The 22,111-nt window shown below is 47.7% G+C and overlaps 1 protein-coding gene across 4 annotated transcripts in view; it reads left to right on the forward strand.

The window, feature by feature from the left end:
- Positions 1–22,111, forward strand: part of rab27a (RAB27A, member RAS oncogene family) — a 172,485-nt gene that overhangs the window by 79,384 nt on the left and 70,990 nt on the right. Inside the window, exon 3 of one of the 4 annotated variants that reach the window (XM_072470770.1) lies at positions 4,245–4,357. The exons of 2 other annotated variants lie outside the window; for them this stretch is intronic. The gene's annotated coding sequence lies outside the window, so the exon portion shown is untranslated. Of the gene's footprint in view, positions 1–4,244; positions 4,358–18,780; positions 18,934–22,111 lie in introns of those variants that run through there. One more of the 4 variants, XM_072470769.1, reaches the window with a different exon arrangement.

Consider the following 22,111-nt stretch of genomic DNA (forward strand, 5'->3'; position numbering starts at 1 on the left):
GCGAATATAGTCATGATCAGGAAGTGGGTGGTGGGGGAGGGGTTGGCATGGGAGCGTATGGAGGTGGCTTCATGCAAGGGCACCAGTTTGGGGGCGTTGGTAACTGCGCCTCTGCCGTACCCGCCGGCACGGTACTCCACCAGCCCCGTGGTGGTGGCGGCCCTGAGAGTCTGGGGGCAATGGAGGAGACATGTGGGAGCAGAGGGAGCATCGGTCTGGTCCCCAATCTGTAATAATTACCGGTTTGCCCCGGCAAGTATGGATGGGGGGTTTCGGATATGGCCGAGAGCAGGGATTGAGAAGGTGGGGGATATGTTTATAGAGGGGAACTTTCCGAATATGAGGGCGCTGGAGGAGAAGTTTGGGTTGGCAAGGGGAAACAAATTCAGGTATCTGCAGGTGCGGAACTTCCTACGTAAACAGGTGTCAACCTTCCCGCTCCTAGTGATAAGGGGGATTCAGGACAGGGTAGTTTCCAGAGGGTGGGTAGGAGAAGGGAGCATCGCTGACATTTACAAGGAACTTATGGGGTCAGAGGAGACGCAGACCGAGGAGCTGAAGCGCAAGTGGGAGGAGGAGCTGGAAGGAGAGATAGAGGATGGTCTATGGGCGGACGCGTTGAGTAGAGTCAACGCGTCCGCACATGTGCCATGCTCAGCCTGATACAATTTAAGGTCGTTCGACAAACTGACCGAGAAATTCCAGCTAGCCAGGGGAAACGAGCTAAGGTATCTACAGCTCAAAAACGTCCTACAAAAGGAGACAAGGACGTACCCACAACCGCCACGACAGACATTACTGGAAGAGTTACTGGACGCAAGCATACTCGATAAAGGAAACTGTAGTGATATGTATGACCGACTGATAGACAGCGCCGACACTGTACTGGACGCAACAAGAAAGAAATGGGAGGAGGACCTGGGGATTGAGATAGGGTGAGGACTCTGGAGCGAAGCACTGCAGAGGGTCAACTCCACCTCCACGTGCGCAAGGCTCAGCCTGACGCAGCTAAAAGTGGTACATAGAGCCCACTTAACAAGAACCTGTATGAGTAGGTTCTTCCCAGAGGTGGAGGATAGATGGGAACGGTGCCAAGGAGGCCTGGCCACATGTTCTGGTCTTGCCCCAGATTGCTGGGTACTGGACTTCCTTCTTCGAGGCAATGTCCAAAGTGGTGGGGATGAGGGTGGAGCCATGCCTGAAAGTGGCGGTCTTCGGGGTTTCAGACCAGCCAGATCTATTCCTGGGGAGGAGGGCAGACGCCCTTGCCTTTGCCTCCCTGATCGCCCGCCGTAGACTCCTGTTCGGCTGGCGGTCAGCAGCATCACCCAAAGCTGCAGACTGGCTGTCCGACCTCTCGGAATCTCTCCAAAATGGAGAAAATCAAATTCGCCATCTGAGGGTCAGACGACAGCTTCCACAAACGTGGGAGCCATTCACGCAATTGTTCCGGGACCTGTTTGTGGCCAACGAACAAGCGGAAGAATAGCCAGGTAGCCAAGAATCAGGGGAAAGTCGCCAAAGCATGAGAGGGAGAGATAGACCGGGCCGGGGGGGGGGGGGTGGAACAGCTAAACCTAAGAGGAAGGAAAGGCGAATCACAGCAGGGGGGGAGGGGGGTGGAAGAGAGAAGAGACTGGGAACAAGAGAGACCCAGGGAGGTGGGGGGGAGGTAGGGAAATGAGAGCGGAAGGAAGGCACGGGATACAATAACGAACAGGGCATCTCCAGGAGCAGGGAACGAGGCGAATAAAGACGAAAGACTGGAGGAACGGCAGAGGCGGAGGTGAGCGCGAGACGGCAACGAGATCCGTCCAGGAGAAGCAAGCGACAGCACCAACACCCCCCCCCCCCCTTCCCCACAAACAGTTGTAACTAATTTTGCCAGGTGTACCGAGTTGCTGCTGTTGAGCTGGTGCACAATACCCTACCAATTATTCTATTTTATTTTTTATTATTTACTATTTTCTTGTCTTTGGTATGTTTGGGTGTGCCCTTCTCTTCTATATACGTATATATCTCTTATCCTTTTTTTTTTTTACATAGAATTTACAATGAACATAACGGTAAATATACTTTGTTCAAAAACCCAATCAAAAACATTTATAAAAAAAAAAATTTAAGGTCGTTCACCGGGATCACGTGACAGTGGCCCGGATGAGCAGATTCTTTGGAGTGGAAGACAGGTGTGCAAAATGTGCGGGAGGGCCAGCGAACCATGTCCACATGGCTGTCCGACCTCTCGGAATCTCTCCAAATGGAGAAAATCAAATTCGCCATCCGAGGGTCAGACGACGGCTTCCACAGAACGTGGGAGCCATTCACCCAATTGTTCCGGGACCTGTTTGTGGCCAACGAACAAGCGGAAGAATAGCCAGGTAGCCTAGAATCAGGGGAAAGTCGCCAAAGCATGAGAGGGAGAAATTGACCGGGGGAGGGACAGCTAAACCTAAGAGGAAGGAAAGGCAAATCACAGGGGGGTGGGGGGGGTGGGGTGGAGCTTAGGGGATTTTGGCAGTGGTTTGCAGACGTCATGTCCACGGTGTTAAAAACAAGGGTGGCGCTGAGTCCAGAGGTGCCGATTTTTGGGATGTCGGAAGACCCGGGAATCCAGGAGGAGAAAGAGGCAGCCGTTCTGGCCTTTGCTTCCCTGGTAGCCCGGAGACGGATACTATTAGCTTGGAGGGACTCAAAGCCCCCGAAATCTGAGGCCTAGCTATCTGCCATGGCTCGCTTTCTCTGTTTGGAGAAAATCAAGTTTGTCTTGAGAGGGTCACTGTTGGGGTTCGCCCGGAGGTGGCAACCGTTCGTCGACTTCTTTGCGAAAAATTAATCGTCAGCAGAAGGGCTAGTTTAGCTTGGAGTAGGGGGCTAATAAAGGTGGGACCTGTAAGGGAGGGAGACGACTTTTGCACTAGGTTTATAGTTTCCTGTACATTGTTTATTAGAACAAAGAAAAGTACAGCACAGGAACAGGCCCTTCGGCCCTCCAAGTCCATGCCGACCATGCTACCCGACTAAACTACAATCTTCTACACTTCCTGGGTCCGAATCCCTCTATTCCCATCCTATTCGTGTATTTGTCAAGATGCCCCTTAAATGTCACTATCATCCCTGCTTCCACCACCTCCTCCGGCAGCAAGTTCCAGGCACCCACTACCCTCTGTGTAAAACAACTTGCCTCGTACATCTACTCTAAACCTTGCCCCGCGCACCTTAAACCTATGCCCCCTAGTAATTGACCCCTCTACCCTGGTTGTTATTGTGTTGTTATAATACCAAAAAATACCTCAATAAAATGTTTATTTAAAAAGAAAACTTATGATTTTTATTGCATGCTGGACCAGACTCAAGGGGGCCGGTGACCGTCTCATACTGTTTATTACATCTTTATTTTTTACACATGTTACGCTTTGCGAGAGACCATTTATTTTTGTTGTCCTTTGAAACAATGATCCAACTGCATGGTGGTCTGCTCCTGGTCCCAAGACTTTTTGAGACGGATCATTGCGCTGTGTTCAAGAGATTTGTGGTCGGCTAGCTGTCCGAGTCTCTTCGGTTTAGAAACTTTTCTAGCTTCACGAGTTGGAGCTCTGAAGAGGAATGTTTGGGGAAGATTTCCAAAGACGACTGAAAGACGTGGCTAGAGCATAAAACGTTACACAGGAATGTTCTGTTCTGATGGAAGGTCACTGAAAGGTTAACTTTTTCTCTTTCCATAGCCACCCAGACCATAGCCACCCAGACCTGCTGAGTATTTCCAACATTTTCTGTCTTCATCTCTGATTTCCGGCATCTGAAGTACTTTCTACTTTCATCTGGTTGGACACTATTTTAAAAACAATTTCCTACATTTGATTTGGACAAATCAAGCCTTTGGTCCACAAATAGTGTGGATAAACTAGGCTTTTATAATGCACTTTACTCCATTGAAGTTTCAAAATATTCAACGATTTGGTTAATATGCTGGAGACATGGCGTCAGAATTTAATTGGATAGTTTGTTCTGAGGGGTAAGGCCTTGATCAATCTGCAGGACCACATGATGAGCAGCTGATACCGATTAGGAACGGCTACAGCCTTTATAGTTGGCGATTGCATCATGTGTCTATTGGATTTGCTGTGTAAGTTTGTCTCTCTCTCTGTCTTTGCTCCTAGACATGGTATTTTTTCAATGTTAGATGGTCGGAGTATTCTGATTTTCTTGAGATCTTTCTCTATCCTCCCTCTCTTCCCCCATCGCAGCATTCTGGATGAAACCGACATTTTGTGACTAGGCCACGAAGGTGGAGTGTGCTTGCTAGTGGAATTGGACGCATTTGGAGACTGGGCTGGATTTGTTTTTGCATTGTACTGAGGTATGAGTTGTTTACGCCACTTTTAACACAAGATCAATATTTCATTTGGCTCTTTTCTGTTTCGTATCTTAAAAGAGTTACAAAGCTTGAACAACTTTGACCCACCAACTTTTTTGTTGCGCTTAAGGATCGTTGAGGCAGCTTTGGACTCGCTGGCTCTGATTTAAATTAACTGCAATGGATTTTTATTTGAGAGATAAAAAGCCATTTCATTTACAATGAGTGCATGTGGAGTTTGTTCGCTGAATTCAAATGCTGCAAATGAAATTAAATCATGAGTGAGATCGTCTGACTGTAGGAATGTATTTTGAAGTCTGATAATTCTGTGCAATGTGGTTTGAAATAAATGGTTTCCTTCATGTTGTTCAATGCTTGTGTTCCGATGCAAAGCGTCACTGTTATACGCCATTTAAGAACCTGCCTTCTTTTGAGCTGATCTAAAATTAATTTGTTGTGTGTAGCCCTGGCTAATTGATGATTAAAATTGTTTTACATTTGCAGTTGGGAGTGCAGTCAGTGGTATACTAGTAGGACTCGATTCTTCCTTTTTTCTCTTTCCAACCCCCCCCTCCCCTCCCCTCACTCACCTAAGTATCTGACGTGCAGCTCCTGTCATCTGATGGAGATAACCAGCTACGATGACCTATTTTCCCCCTCCCAAAGGGTGAATTAATTTGCACACCTCATGCTGGATTCTGACGATGAGTATTGGCAATTGCGTCAGAGCTGGGAATAGATCAGACCCTCTGAACATAGATTTTTTTTCTTTAAAAGAAGCTGCACAAAACACTCCTTCAAACAGTTCACTTTTGTTTTGAACGCTTGAATTGTGAAATTGATGAGATGCCCAATATTCGCACGTTAGGACTGTTTTCTTTTCCTCAATTTCTCTTCCGCTGACTAGATCACTGCAAATGAATCTACACTCTCTGACCTACAATTGGACTTTTATGATGGGTAGAGTTGGCCTCTTCCCCTGGTTTTAAATCCAGTGCTGGATCCATGTGATTTTTGGCAGTGCAAATGGATGATTTAAACCAGTCTGTGCAGCATCATCCATCTCCATCGCGTAAAATGTAATTGGATGCTAAAGAAATATATAACGGATCAAAAATAGATTTTATATTTGGCAAGTTGCTACTGGCTGTGTTTTATTTTATTTTCCCAATTATGGGTCAATTTAGCGTGGCCAATCCACCTAACCGGCACATCTTTGGGGCTATGGGGGTGAAACCCACGCAGACACGGGGAGAATATGCAAACTCCACACGGACAGTGACCCAGGGCCGGGATTCGAACCCGGGTCCTCAGCGCCGCAGTCCCAGTGCTAACCACTATGCCACCGTGTTGCCCTAGAGTGTGTTTTATGAAGACACTGGGGATTCCACACCGAGGAGCCCCCCCCTTGGTGGTACCTAACCGGGTCTGAGATGGCCGGTTCCAAACTGGCCTGCCTCCTATACAAAGTTAATTGAGCTTCCCCTGCCCCTTAGCGGAGTAGCCCATATTCCTCAAGGGCCATGGGAAATGCAATCGTCCTCACTCAAGTCCTGTGCGGGTGCAGGTTATGACTGGGCGGGTGTGTGCGTGTGCATCCCCCTCAATGGAAAATTTTTATTTTAAAAAAATATATATTTTATTCAAGATTTTTGGCCAAACATAACAGTACGTAGTGTTTCTTTTACACAACAATAAAGCAATATAAATAACAGTGGCCAGTTTTAAACAAATAAATAAATAATATATAAACAAAACTGGCAACTGCCTTATCCAAAATAAATACTCTCCAAAAATACAATCCAACAATCCAATATACAATTACCTATAACAAATACCTATACATATACAATAACATCCCTGAGAGTCCGTCCGATTCCTCTACCCCCCCTCCCCCCCCCCCCCCCCCCCCCCCCCTCCCCCCTGGGTTGCTGCTGTTGTCTACTTCTTCTCCATTCCCTCTATCTTTCTGTGAGGTAATCGACGAACGGTTGCCACCGCCTGGTGAACCCCTGAGCCGAACCCCTTAACACGAACTTAATCCGTTCTAACTTTATAAACCCTGCCATATCGTTTATCCAGGTCTCCACCCCCGGGGGTTTGGCTTCCTTCCACATTAACAATATCCTGCGCCGGCCTACTAGGGACGCAAAGGCCAACACGTCAGCCTCTCTCGCCTCCTGCACTTCCGGCTCTTCTGCAACCCCAAATATAGCCAACCCCCAGCTTGGTTTGACCCGGACCCCCACCACCTTCGAAAGCACCTTTGCCACCCCCACCCAGAACCCCTGTAGTGCCGAGCATGACCAGAACATGTGGGTGTGATTTGCTGGGCCTCTCGAGCATCTCGCACACCTATCCTCTACCCCAAAAAATTTACTAAGCCGTGCTCCAGTCATATGCGCCCTGTGTAACACCTTAAATTGTATCAGGCTTAGCCTGGCACACGAGGACGATGAGTTTACCCTACTTAGGGCATCAGCCCACAGCCCCTCCTCAATCTCCTCCCCCAGTTCTTCTTCCCATTTCCCTTTCAGCTCATCTACCATGATCTCCCCCTCGTCCCTCATTTCCCTGTATATGTCTGACACCTTACCATCCCCCACCCATGTCTCTGAGATCACTCTATCCTGCACCTCCTGCGTCGGGAGCTGCGGGAATTCCCTCACCTGTTGCCTCGCAAAAGCCCTCAATTGCATGTACCGAAATGCATTCCCTTGGGGCAACCCATATTTTTCTGTCAGCGCTCCCAGACTCGCAAACGTTCCATCTACAAACAGATCTCTTAATTGTACTACCCCAGCTCTTTGCCATGCTCCAAATCCCCCATCCATTCTTCCCGGAACTAACCTATGATTGTTTCTTATCGGGGACCGCACCGAAGCTCCCGTCCTTCCCCTATGCCGTCTCCACTGCCCCCAAATTTTCAATGTAGCCACCACCACCGGGCTTGTGATGTATTTCTTTGGTGAGAACGGCAATGGTGCCGTCACCATTGCTTGTAGGCTAGTCCCCCTGCAGGACGCCCTCTCCAATCTCTTCCACGCCGCTCCCTCCCCTTCTCCCATCCACTTACACACCATTGAAACATTGGCGGCCCAGTGGTACTCACTTAGGCTCGGTAGTGCCAGCCCCCCCCCCTGTCCCTACTACGCTGCAAGAATCCCCTCCTCACTCTCGGGGTCTTCCCAGCCCACACAAAACTCATAATACTCTTCTCGATTCTTTTGAAAAAAGCCTTCGTGATCACCACCGGGAAGCACTGAAACACAAAAAGGAATCTCGGGAGGACCACCATTTTAACCGCCTGCACCCTACCTGCCAATGACAGGGACACCATGTCCCATCTCTTAAAGTCCTCCTCCATCTGTTCCACCAACCGCGTTAAATTAAGCCTGTGTATTGTACCCCAATTCTTGGCTATCTGGATCCCCAAGTACCGGAAGTCCCTTGTTACCTTCCTCAACGGTAAATCCTCTATCTCTCTGCTCTGCTCCCCTGGATACACCACAAACAACTCACTTTTCCCCATGTTCAGTTTATACCCTGAAAAATCCCCAAACTCCCCAAGTATCCGCATTATCTCTGGCATCCCCTCCGCTGGGTCCGCCACATATAGCAACAAATCATCCGCATACAGAGATACCCGATGTTCTCCCCCCCCCCCCCCCCCCCCCCCCCCCCCCCGAGTACTCCCCTCCACTTCCTGGAACCCCTCAATGCTATGGCCAGGGGTTCAATCGCCAGTGCAAACAATAACGGGGACAGAGACACCCCTGCCTCGTCCCTCTATGGAGCCAAAAATAGTCCGACCCCCTTCCATACGTGACCACGCTCGCCATCGGGGCCCTATACAGCAACTGTACCCACCTGATATACCCATCCCCAAAGCCAAATCTCCTCAGCACCTCCCACAAATAATCCCACTCCACTCTATCAAATGCTTTCTCGGCATCCATCGCCACCACTATCTCCGCTTCCCCGTCTGGTGGGGGCATCATCATTACACCTAGCAGCCTCCGTATATTTGTATTCAGCTGTCTCCCCTTCACAAACCTAGTTTGGTCCTCATTAACCACCCCCGGGACACAATCCTCTATCCTCATTGCCATTACCTTGGCCAGAATCTTAGCGTCCACATTCAGGAGGGAAATGGGCCTGTAGGACCCGCATTGCAGCGGGTCTTTTTCCTTCTTTAGGAGGAGCGATATCGTTGCCTCTGACATAGTCGGGGGCAGCTGCCCCCTTTCCCTCGCCTCATTAAAGGTTCTCATCAATAGCGGGGCCAGCAAGTCCATATATTTCCTATAGAATTCAACTGGGAATCCGTCTGGTCCCGGGGCCTTTCCCGCCTGCATGCTCCCAATCCCTTTCACTACTTCCTCCGTCTCAATCTGTGCTCCCAGTGCCACCCTCTCCTGCTCCTCCACCTTAGGAAATTCCAGCTGATCCAGAAAGCACATCATTCTCTCCTTCCCATCCGGGGGCTGAGCTTCATATAATCTTTCGTAAAATGCCTTGAACACTCCATTCACTCTCTCCGCTCCCCGCTCCGTCTCTCCCTCCTCATCTCTCACCCCCCCCCATCTCCCTCGCTGCTCCCCTTTTCCTCAGTTGGTGGGCCAGCAACCTGCTCGCCTTCTCCCCGTATTCGTACTGTACACCCTGTGCCTTCCTCCATTGTGCCTCTGCATTACCCGTAGTCAACAAGTCAAATTCTACATGTAGCCTTTGCCTTTCCCTGTACAGTCCCTCCTCCGGTGCCTCCGCATATTGTCTGTCCACCCTCAGAAGTTCTTTCAACAACCGCTCCCTTTCCCTACCCTCCTGCTTTCCTTTATGTGCCCTAATAGATATCAGCTCCCCTCTAACCACTGCCTTCAGCGCCTCCCAGACCACTCCCACCTGTACCTCCCCATTATCATTGAGTTCCAAGTACCTTTCAATACACTCCCTCACCCTTAAACACACCCCCTCATCTGCCAATAATCCCATGTCCATTCTCCAGGGTGGACGCTGTTGTTTTTCTTCCCCTATCTCCAGGTCCACCCAATGTGGAGCATGATCCGAGATGGCTATAGCCGTGTACTCCGTCCCCGTCACCTTTGGGATCAGTGCCCTTCCCAAAACAAAAAAATCTATTTGTGAATAAACTTTGTGGACATAGGAGAAAAACGAAAACTCCTTACTCCTAGGTCTACTAAATCTCCAGGGGTCTACTCCTCCCATCTGCTCCATAAGGTCCTTAAGCACCCTAGCTGCAGCCGGCCTCCTTCCGGTCCTGGACCTCGATCTGTCCAGCCCTGGGTCCAGCACCGTATTAAAATCTCCACCCATTACCAACTTCCCCACTTCTAGGTCCGGGATTCGTCCTAACATACGCCTCATAAAGTTGGCATCATCCCAGTTCGGGGCATACACGTTCACTAATACCACCGCCTCCCCTTGCAATTTGCCACTCACCATCACGTATCTGCCCCCACTATCCGCCACTATAGTCTTTGCCTCAAACATTACCCGCTTCCCCACTAGTATGGCCACCCCCCTGTTTTTTGCGTCTAGCCCCGAATGAAACACCTGCCCCACCCATCCTTTGCGTAGTCTGACCTGGTTGATCAGCTTCAGATGCATCACCTGAAGCATAACCACATCTGCCTTAAGTTTCTTTAGGTGTGCGAGTACCCGTGCCCTCTTAATTGGCCCGTTCAGCCCTCTCACATTCCACGTGATCAACCGGGTTGGGGGGCTCTTTACCGCCCCCCCCCTTGACGACTAGCCATCTCCTTTTTCAATCCAGCTCCTCACCCGGTTCCCACGTAGCTGTATCTCCCCCAAGCGGCGCCCCCCCCGCCCCGACCCCCCCCCCCCCCATACCAGCTCCCCCTTCTCCCCAGCAGCAGCAACCCAGTTAACCCCCCCCCCCCCCCCGCTAGATCCCAAACTAGCGTAATTGCACCCTCCATGTTGCTCCCAGAAGTCAGCGAACTCTGGCCGACCTCGGCTTCCCCCGTGACCTCGGCTCACACTGTGCGAAGCCCCCTTCTTCCTGCTTCCCTGTTCCCGCTGTGATTACCATAGCGCGGGAACAAAGCCCGCGCTTCCCTTTTGGCCCCGCCCCCAATGGCCGGCGCCCTCAGCTCCTCATCCTCCCTCCCCCACGACATGGGGAAGAGAGAAAAGTTACAGGGTCGCAGGATTAACAACTTGGGAAGTCATCTCTTCCCTCTTTTTCCCCCCCCCTTCATCCCACATATTTACCCCCCCACTTTGTCCCAAACGTTCTTTTTCTGGCCCGCTCACTCCAGTTTCTCCTCAACAATAAATATCCACTCCTCATCTGCCGTTTCGAAGTAGTGGTGTTTCCCTTGATGTGTGACCCACAGTCTTGCCGGTTGCAGCATTCCAAATTTAATCGTCCGTTTGTGCAGCACCGCCTTGGCCCGATTAAAGCTTGCCCTCCTTCTCGCCACCTCCGCACTCCAATCTTGATATACGCGGATCACCGCGTTCTCCCACCTACTGCTCCGAGTTTTCTTTGCCCATCTGAGGACCATCTCTCTGTCCTTATATCGGAGAAATCTCACCACTATGGCTCGAGGAATTTCTCCAGCCCTCTGTCTTCGTGCCATAACTCGATAGGCTCCCTCCACCTCCAGCGGATCCGTCGGGGCCTCCGATCCCATTAACGAGTGCAGCATCGTGCTCACATATGCCCCGACGTCCGCCCCTTCTACATCTTCGGGAAGACCAAGAATCCTTAAATTCTTCCTCCTCTCGCATTATTCTCCAGCACCTCCAGCCTTTCCACACACCTTTTGTGTTGTACCTCGTGCATCTCCATTTTCACCACCAGGCCCTGTATGTCGTCCTCATTCTCAGCAGCCTTTCCCTTCACGACCCGAAGCTCCTGTTCCTGGGTCTTTTGCTCCTCCTTTAGCCCCTCAATCGCTTGTAATATCGGGGCGAACAGCTCCTTCTTCATCTTTTTGAGTTCTTCCACGCAACGCCGCAGGAACTCTTGTTGGTCAGGGCCCCATATTAAACTGCCTCCTTCCGACGCCATCTTGCTTTGTGCCTGCCTTCCTGGCCGCTGCTCTAGAGGATCCACCGCAATCCGGCCACTTTCCCCTCTTTTTTCCATCCGTGTCCAGGGGGGATTCCCTTCTGGATTACCGCACAGTGTTTTTTGCCGTTGGGGCTCCTATCAAGAGCCCAAAAGTCCGTTCCACCGGGAGCTGCCGAAACGTGCAACTTAGCTGGTCATCGCCGCACCCGGAAGTCCCCTCAATGGAAAATTACTAAATGAAGCAACAGCCTCCATCCATAAGTTTAACACCGAATATTGTGTAATAACTGAAGGCAATGTTGTAATTGCCCTTGAATTTATTGAAGAGCGAAAATCTTTCTAGCCTGTTTTTGTTCTTTTAAGATGTTCTGTTGAAAATTCTCACTTGGGGGGAGTAGGGAAAGGGTGCAAGTCTTCCAGCCATTCTCCTTCCAGCTGGTAGAGAATTTTGGGGAGCATCTTCTGAGGGTGGGCAGTGGTTCCAGGCTACAGTGATGATTCTGCCCAGTAACCATTGCAATAGAACCTATGTTGCCTTGAGAACTGGCATCAATGTACTGAGGCTTCAAAAGGCCCCAAGATGGCCCAACGCTAAAGCGTTCAAATCCTCAAGAGAATCCATTTGCCTTTAAAACCGTAGCACTTTTCTACCTTTGGAGCACTTTTTGACAAACCACTTGCCTGTATAATTTACCATTACCTGCCTGCTCCACTCTAAATGCGTGTCCCAGTGTGAAACTGCTTCTTGCCCTGTGACTGCACCTTGACATTGACCTCCCAATACTGCAGCTCTAAAGCATTCGCAACACCTCCAACGGAGTCTTTTGTTCTTTAGCAGTGTTGCTATCACTGCCGAGAATGAATATGAAATAGTCTATGGAGCAGCATGAAGGTTGTCTTATTTCCCCGTCAGCTTCAGTAGTAACAGTTGAAAATAGTTAAGTACTGATGATGCTACTCTGACTTTGGGAGAGCCTGGAGACATGTTACCATACATTATTATTTATACAGATGTTTCAGTGCTCCAGTGTTCTGCAATTCAGTGGGATTGTGAAGTGTATTTGGATAAACTGCTGTATGTGCAGTTGCGAGAGCCAAATCATCCCAGTCGTCACTCCCCCTGAAGGGCAAGGACAAACATCAATTTTCCCCCTGTGAACTGTGGTACCAAAAAAGGTTCCTGTTATTTCCCCTAAAGCGACATTTAAATTGAATTCAATTCTGGTTAAAAAAATTAGTAGTTCAATTAAATGTAGATTCTCACCCCCCTCTTTGTAACCCCAGTAGGATTGTTTTTTCTGTGTTAAAGTTGGACCACTGATGCCCTATTTGAATTGCAGGATGAGGGGTCTGTGGTATGTGATGGGATCTCTCCAGTTCGTACTCTGTAGATGACTGGCAATCTGTCGCCATGTGGGACTCCAAAGAATGGGTAGGGTTCACATACGGACACAGCAGTGGCAAAAGAAATTCAATATGGACACCAGCATGTTTAGAACTATAAATAGGCATGACTTGTGCGTCCAATAGTGGGCTAAAATGTAGAGACTAAGGGTAATAAAAGCAAAAAATGCTGGAAAATCTCAGGTCTGGAAGCATTTGTGGAAAGAGAAACCGAGTTAATGTTTTTGAGTCCATATGCCTCTTCAGAGCTTTAGAGAGGGACAAATCTGATGAATTTTATACTGTTTGAGAGGGGGTGGAGCAAAATAGAAAGTCAGGGATAGGTGGGAGCGAGGGGAGATTTGACAAAGATGTCATGGAACACAAAACCAAGGGAGCGTAAATGGTAATATTAACGACTAAAGAAGGTACTGATAGTGGAATAATAAAGGTAAGATAACCAAATGTATTAATAGCAGAACAAAGAAAAGTTTTCTGCAAAAGAAAAGTTTAAGAATGGGTGACAGATTGGGGAGGCACAGTGACATTGGGACAAAAACATTCGATTGGAAGGGGGGTTGAGATGGAAGGAAGTTCATAGTCTGAAGTTGTTGAACTCAAAGTGTTCGGTGTAGAAGTCTATAAAGTGCCTTGCGGATGACAACAGCTATAAACCATAGGACAGTGATAAATAAAGCAATAAGAAACTGGGTTATTGTAAAATTAATGATTTTTCAAATGGTTTCCTTGCTACTGCTCTGATCTCTATCCTCTAAACCTTAAGCTGATTCATAAACTTAATGCGCGGAGGCCTTCTGGAGCAGTTTGTTTTCCACAATACCTTGCTCTACCACTAGAGGTCACTCCTTCAGCCAACAAGCTCCTGACATTGGGAATTCCTTTTCCTACACCAACCTGCCGCCTTTTGCTGCTTTCAAAATTCTCTCTTGGGAATTAAATCCTGAATCGCTTTTTCAACACAGACTCGTGGAAATCTTGAACTTGCTTCTCCAAAAGACATTTTTAAGGCTGTGATCCTTAGGTATGTTTTATTAAGGAAGGGATAGGGGACATGGACAGGTAAATGGAGTTGAGGTGTACGTCAGCCATGATCCAGTTGAATTGTGGAGCAGGTTCTAGATGCTAAATAGCCGCCTCCTTGTTTTCACAGTCCTGACCAGTTACAGACACTTGACTGTCTTCACCTCCAGCCCATTTGTTTGCATGATCCATCCTGCCTTCCAATAAAATGCCTGAAGATGTTTGATAATGCGAGAGCTGTGAAATTAAGTAAATTGGCTGGGTTACAAAATTGACTGAGATATTTTTAAAAGTTTGCTTTGTGGTCTCATTTTTAAAAAAAAGAATTGGCAAGAGCAAAACTTTAAAAAAGAAATCTGTTTTGAAGTGTTGGATCTGTATAAACCACTTCAGCAGGGGCTGGTTTAGCTCACTGGGCTAAATCGCTGGCTTTTAAAGCAGACCAAGGCAGGCCAGCAGCACGGTTCAATTCCCGTACCAGCCTCCCCGAACAGGCGCCGGAATGTGGCGACTAGGGGCTTTTCACTAACTTCATTGAAGCCTACTTGTGACAATAAGCGATTTTCATTTCATTTTCATTTCATTAAATATTTTAATTTCAAACTAAAAGCTCACTTTTCTTAGTTGAAGTAAATACTCTGGATCACCTCGCAACACTTAATCTCAGGGCTTCATGATCTCTAAAACCTCCCCAGGATGCATTGGGTTAGAATGTTTTGGGATGTGTTTGAACATCATACATAACACCTTCTTACTGAAAGCTGTGTGCTTCTACATTTGATCTTTTTGTGAAGTAATGTTCGACAACCAAAGAACAAAGAACAAAGAAATGTACAGCACAGGAACAGGCCCTTCGGCCCTCCAAGCCCGTGCCGACCATACTGCCCGACTAAACTACAATCTTCTACACTTCCTGGGTCCGTATCCTTCTATTCCCATCCTATTCATATATTTGTCAAGATGCCCCTTAAATGTCCCTATCGTCCCTGCCTCCACTACCTCCTCCGGTAGTGAGTTCCAGGCACCCACTACCCTCTGCGTAAAAAACTTGCCTCGTACATCTACTCTAAACTTTGCCCCTCTCACCTTAAACCTATGCCCCCTAGTAATTGACCCCTCTACCCTGGGGAAAAGCCTCTGACTATCCACTCTGTCTATGCCCCTCATAATTTTGTATACCTCTATCAGGTCGCCCCTCAACCTCCTTCGTTCCAGTGAGAACAAACCGAGTTTATTCAATCGCTCCTCATAGCTTATGCCCTCCATACCAGGCAACATTCTGGTAAATCTCTTCTGCACCCTCTCTAAAGCCTCCACATCCTTCTGGTAGTGTGGCGACCAGAATTGAACACTATACTCCAAGTGTGGCCTAACTAAGGTTCTATACAGCTGCAACATGACTTGCCAATTCTTATACTCAATGCCCCGGCCAATGAAGGCAAGCATGCCGTATGCCTTCTTGACTACCTTCTCCACCTGTGTAGCCCCTTTCAGTGATCTGTGGACCTGTACTCCTAGATCTCTTTGACTTTCAATACTCTTGAGGGTTCTACCATTCACTGTATATTCCCTACCTGCATTAGCCCTTCCAAAATGCATTACCTCACATTTGTCCAGGTTAAACTCCATCTGCCATCTCTCCGCCCAAGTCTCCAGACAATCTAAATCCTGCTGTATCCTCAGACAGTCCTCATCGCTATCCGCAATTCCACCAACCTTTGTGTCGTCTGCAAACTTACTAATCAGACCAGTTACATTTTCCTCCAAATCATTTATATATACTACAAAGAGCAAAGGTCCCAGCACTGATCCCTGTGGAACACCACTGGTCACAGCCCTCCAATTAGAAAAGCATCCCTCCATTGCTACCCTCTGCCTTCTATGGCCTAGCCAGTTCTGTATCCACCTTGCCAGTTCACCCCTGATCCCGTGTGACTTCACCTTTTGTACTAGTCTACCATGAGGGACCTTGTCAAAGGCCTTACTGAAGTCCATATAGACAACATCTACTGCCCTACCTGCATCAATCATCTTAGTGACCTCCTCGAAAAACTCTATCAAGTTAGTGAGACACGACCTCCCCTTCACAAAACCGTGCTGCCTCTCACTAATACGTCCATTTGCTTCCAAATGGGAGTAGATCCTGTCTCGAAGAATTCTCTCCAGTAATTTCCCTACCACTGAAGTAAGGCTCACCGGCCTGTAGTTCCCGGGATTATCCCTGCCACCCTTCTTAAACAGAGGAACAACATTGGCTATTCTCCAGTCCTCCGGGACATCCCCTGAAGACAGCGAGGATCCAAAGATTTCTGTCAAGGCCTCAGCAATTTCCTCTCCAGCCTCCTTCAGTATTCTGGGGTAGATCCCATCCGGCCCTGGGGACTTATCTACCTTAATATTTTTTAAGACACCCAACACCTCGTCTTTTTGGATCACAATGTGACCCAGGCTATCTACACCCCCTTCTCCAGACTCAACATCTACCAATTCCTTCTCTTTGGTGAATACTGATGCAAAGTATTCATTTAGTACCTCGCCCATTTCCTCTGGCTCCACACATAGATTCCCTTGCCTATCCTTCAGTGGGCCAACCCTTTCCCTGGCTACCCTCTTGCTTTTTATGTAAGTGTAAAAAGCCTTGGGATTTTCCTTAACCCTATTTGCCAATGACTTTTCATGACCCCTTCTAGCCCTCCTGACTCCCTGCTTAAGTTCCTTCCTACTTTCCTTATATGCCACACAGGCTTCGTCTGTTCCCAGCCTTTTAGCCCTGACAAATGCCTCCTTTTTCTTTTTGACGAGGCCTACAATATCATTCGTCATCCAAGGTTCCCGAAAATTGCCGTATTTATCTTTCTTCCTCACAGGAACATGCCTGTCCTGTATTCCTATCAACTGACACTTGAAAGCCTCCCACATGTCAGATGTTGATTTGCCCTCAAACATCCGCCCCCAATCTATGTTCTTCAGTTCCCGCCTAATATTGTTATAATTAGCCTTCCCCCAATTTAGCACATTCATCCTCGGACCACTCTTATCCTTGTCCACCAGTACTTTAAAACTTACTGAATTGTGGTCACTGTTACCGAAATGCTCCCCTACTGAAACATCTACCACCTGGCCGGGCTCATTCCCCAATACCAGGTCCAGTACCGCCTCTTCCCTAGTTGGACTGTTTACAATATTACAATCTCTCTCTGAGCGCAATGTGTAGTGAGTGCAGTGCTAAGGTACATACGTAAACTCCCACTCCCCAATTTGGCTCCAAGCTGTCCCACTTCATTGTTTTTCCATGCAAACCAAATCACATGGGCCTGTCTTTAGGCAGAAGTTTAGTATGATCGCCATCCCTATTCAGAGCATTCTATTTCACCTTAAATTAAAGGAGACATTTTAAAACACAACTGTCTTGCAAAGTCCCACATTTGTAACACTACTTATGAACAACAGGATCTCCTCTCTCAGGGGCAGCACGGTGTGGACCTTGGGTAGGGTGCTCTTTCCAAGAGCCGGTGCAGAGTCGATGGGCCGAATGGCCTCCTTCTGCACTGTAAATTCTATGATAATCTATGATTTCCTTTACATCTCCCACCTCCCCGATTTGGGGGGGAAAAAAATGCATGGTCTATTCATTTCAACATCCAACAAGCAACACGTAACCAGTTGGAAATGTCTGGAGTAAGTTTGGGACTGGCATTTTTGGGCATCCACGGCTGTCTAAGCATTGTTTCTTTTTTTTTTCTTTGCCCTCATTTGAACTTGAATGGTGAGAGCAGCAAGAGGATTTGAGGCCAAATTGAAAAATGAAGGGTGGGGGGACCCAATATAAAGAAGTGGGGTGGGGGGGAACCTAATATAAAGAAGTGGACTAACCTACAGTTTTTCGAAATCCTTTCTCTTCCTTCTTCATGTAAAGCATCAGCTCACATTGGGTGCTCATCAACTGGAGTCCTCCGGGTGTTTGGAAAACCACTGAATCAAAAATCATAGGGGGACTTTCATGATCCTTTTGTGATGTTGATTTGAAGGATGAAAATTGGCCAGAAAACTGGGGATAACCTCTGCTGTTCAAAATAGTGCATTGGAAGCTTTTAAGTCTACTTGGGGGCTGATAGGGTCTCATCACATCTCAAACATAGCACCTCTGACAATACTTGGCACTGCACTGAGTTCCAGCCTAGATTCTTGTGCTGCAGCCCCTGGAGTGGGACCTGAAACCAGTCTTCATGATGTGGAGATGCCGGCGTTGGACTGGTGTGAGCACAATAAGAAGTCTGACAACACCAGGTTAAAGTCCATCAGGTTTGTTTCGAATCACTAGCTTTCGGAGCACTGCTTCACCCGAGGAAGGAGCTGCGCTCCGAAAGCTAGTGATTCAAAACAAACCTGTTGGACTTTAACCTGGTGTTGTCAGATTTCTTACAGTCTTAATAAGTTAATACGTTAACAATGAATCGTGCACACAGGTGGTGCAAGGACTGAGTGCAGAACAGAGCTGTGGGGTCCAGATTGCTCTCTCTGACCATTGCTGTGTGCCTGCAATTAAGAGGAGCTCGTGCCTGAGGAATTTTACACATCCCCTTCCCCAATGTCAGATTATTCACCTCTAGATGTTGCACTTGGAATAATGAACCATTTTTAGCTGGGATTGGGAGCACCATTTTCTTTGACCATTCCTATGCCCTCTGCCAGAAATCATTTAATTTTTTGAAACTTAGAATAAATATTGGATTGAGTTTCAAAGTAATTTTTTTTTACACCCACGCCAACTTTAAGTTTGTGGATTCATTCGCTGGTTTTTGCTCATTTGCTGTAATCTGGGTGTTGGCCTCCACCAGCACCTTTTTAGATGCTTGGAAATGTTTACCAGTAACTTGGGGCGATGAAGTTCCTTGAAACCTGCCACTCACCTTAATTCGCCATCACGACACTTGCAGTAGCCACGCCTTCACTTCAGGAAGTTCATGAGCAAATGCAAACACTGACACGTAAGCTAAAATGCTGTGTGCTTTGCAGGTGGAGCTGTTAAAGTGCTGCCACAGGCTGAATCGAGTTTACTTTTAATCCGAATCTCTAGAAACTGGTGCAGGTAAGGATAGATTTGAGTTGTTGGAAGAAGCCTGACTGCTCTGGGCTGGGGCTTTCACTGCTCCCAAACTCCTGGCTGCTCTCTTCACTATTTGTCACCACCCTGGTGTGCTGTTGTCCGTGGCTCTGGCGTGCTATTATTTTTCAATCTCTCTCTTGAAAGGTTTTGAAATATTGCGATCAATTCCACCCGCTTTTTAATCCACGGACATGGATACTTGGGACTTTTCAGGGATTTTAACTCCCTAAGCACCAGTAAGGGTTTGCAGCTTTTCCAGCACACAACGGCAGCTGGGTGTTTTCTACTTCGGCATGTCGAATATGTTAATGTTCTTGGACTGTGGCTTTTTGTACATTTTATCTGTGATTAATGTTGTGTCACCTGCCTCCTGACAGCTTGCTGGGAAATAGTTTACTGCACAAAATGCACTTGGGTTACTTTAAACAAATTGACATGTCACGACAAACCGTGAAAAGGAAAATGTGGTAATAGCCTTTGCAGCACTGGCTTGGGTACATGTTGTGGCTAAGCTAATTGCCATTTGTTTGAAGGCCCGAATGTTCAGGCATTCAGAAGTGAAACAATATTGATGTCAGTTTATGAGCAACAGGTCAGTGCTGCATTCCAGATAGAAGCAAAATGTTTTAAAATTTTGTTCAGACATGCTTGAAGGCTGTGCTTTTCATAGATTTTATATTAAAAAGATGTAATTCTCGGTGCCTCATGTGAATTATTCACTGAAAATAATTCCACAGGCCCAAGTGGCCATATACCTTCTTCTAACTACTTTTTACAAATTTCATTCATGGGCTGTGAGCATCACTGACAAGACTTAACTTTTATTGCCCTCAAGAAGGTGATGGTGGTGGTGAGCCACTGACCTTGAGGTGCTGCCGGCCCACGTGGTGTTGGTACACCCACAGTGCTGTTATGGAGGGAGTTCCAGGATTTTGCTAACTTGCCCCTTCATTTAAAAAAAATTTTTTTTAAGGTACACTATTATTTTTTCCCAATTAAGGGGCAATTTAGTGAGGCCAATCCACCTTACCTGCATATCTTTGGGCTGTGGGGATGAAACCCACGCAGACACGGGAAGAATGTGCGAACTCCACACTGACAGTAACCCAGGGCCGGGATTCAAACCCGGGTGCTCAGCGCTGCAGTCCCAGTGCTAACCACTGCGCCGCATGCCGTCCTTTGAATTGCACCTTAATTGGGGGAAAAAAAGAATTGCATACATATTAAAAAATAATGGATTGAGCGATTTAGCAGCCTCGTCGCGGATGGCTCGTGACGCGATGAGGCTGTTAAACCTTGCACCTCGCGAGTTCCGCGGCGTTGCAGTCTATTTCTTGCCCTCAATGGCCGCGATCCAGATTTGCACATTCAAGTGAGTTTGAATATGTCTGTGCCGCAGTTGCCCAAGGTGCGGTACCTAACAGCTTCGCTTCAGAGAGCCCGAGCGGATGCCATTTAGCACTTGCGGGCGGGGGGGGTGGTGAAGGGGTCTCAGAACTGGGAAGGGTGGTACCCTGGCACTCCTGATGCCAACTGGGCACCATGGCACCAGAAGGGCACCACCAGTGTGCCAGGCTGGCAGTGCCAAGGTACCCAGATGGCATCTGGCCTGTGCTGGGGATCTGGCCCAGAGGTGTCCTGCCCTTGTGAGGGGGGGGGGGGATCTAGGACCCCCCCTCTTAATTGTTAGTTGGTGATTGTGGGGGTCCAGATATCGGGGCATCACTTAAAGTTGGCGCCCCGGGGGCAGCACGGTGGCGCTGTGGGTTAACCCTGCAGCCACACGGCACCGAGGTCCCAGGTTCGATCCCGGTTCTGGGTCACTGTCCGTGTGGAGTTTGCACATTCTCCCAGTGTTTGCGTGGATTTTGCCCCCACAATCCAAAGATGTGCAAAGCAGGTGGATTGAACATGCTAAATTGCCCCTTAATTGGAAAAAAAATGAATTGGGTACTCTAAATTTTTTTTTAAAAGTTGCCTCCCCAATCTCTTCCTGCACTGGCGAGCTGAGCTTGTTCGTGCAGGCAATGAGCCGAAGTGCGGCCTCGGCGGGGCGTTCCTCCCCAAGGCCCAAAAATGAGGCAAAGGACCCGTTTAATAGCGGGGTCATTCTCTGCGCTACAGGCGGCAGGAAAAGCCCCACTAAGCCCACCCAAAACGGGACCCTGTTTCTTTTCCATTAAATCGTGGCCTGAATAATCTCTTGATATGGGGAGTTTGTTTGATATTTGTTCATGAAGCCCTTTCCGTGGGAGTAGGTTTTTCCAACGTTTGCTTTCTAATCGCGGCACAATTTGAGGGAATACAACATTTGTCATCTTGGGCCTCTTGTCACGCTCACCTTCCCTGGACACACCTTAAGTAGAAGAATCTGAAACCTTTGGAGCAGCTCCAACTTTTGAATTTCTTGTTTCATTCTGGTGTAACTTGCTGACTTGGTCTGCTGGAGCCATGAATTGGAGGGCCCTGAGACTTTGTTTAGTCCTCTGGTAATATTGGAGCTTCTGTATAGCGAATTATTCACTGTGGAAACCCTAGAATTGTTTGCAGATTTTACAATATCAAATCTGAACCATTTGTTCCTAGCAATTATTTTGAGCCTCTTGTGAACTCATTCCTATTCCCAAATATTGCTTAAAAAATGTTTCTTTTTAAATCGTCTGGAAACTCGGATTTTCACATTCTAAACGACTGGTAATCTACCAATGACCGCTCACATTGGACATGTGCAACCAGCACCATTATTATCTATTGTATATGTCCCCATTTTCTAAATTATCTGCATAAAGTATACATTCTAAATGCATGCTGGCCATGCCCTGATCATTGGGACTGCATTAACCTCAAGTAACTCAGAATTGCTCCTGGTCTATATTGAAAAACTGTTACGAATAAAGGATGTCTAGTGCCATCTTACACTGAGTAATAGGATTATTTAAGGATCAGAATAAATGCCACGTTGCTTTTCCGAATCAAGTAGAGCAGATCATTTGATGGACTTTAGAATATACTATCCCTTGTGGTTTTGACCGGTGGGATTTTTACAATGATGGACTGGAAGCTCATTGAGTTTGTCTCCTGACCTTGCTCATCGGATGTGACAGGCCCATATTTCCCAGTTCTCTTCCAGTCGCTATCACTGAAATTAGATTGGACAGTT

The sequence above is a fragment of the Scyliorhinus torazame genome, chromosome 12 (genome assembly GCF_047496885.1).
Source record: "Scyliorhinus torazame isolate Kashiwa2021f chromosome 12, sScyTor2.1, whole genome shotgun sequence".
In the NCBI taxonomy this organism is placed as follows: domain Eukaryota; kingdom Metazoa; phylum Chordata; class Chondrichthyes; order Carcharhiniformes; family Scyliorhinidae; genus Scyliorhinus; species Scyliorhinus torazame.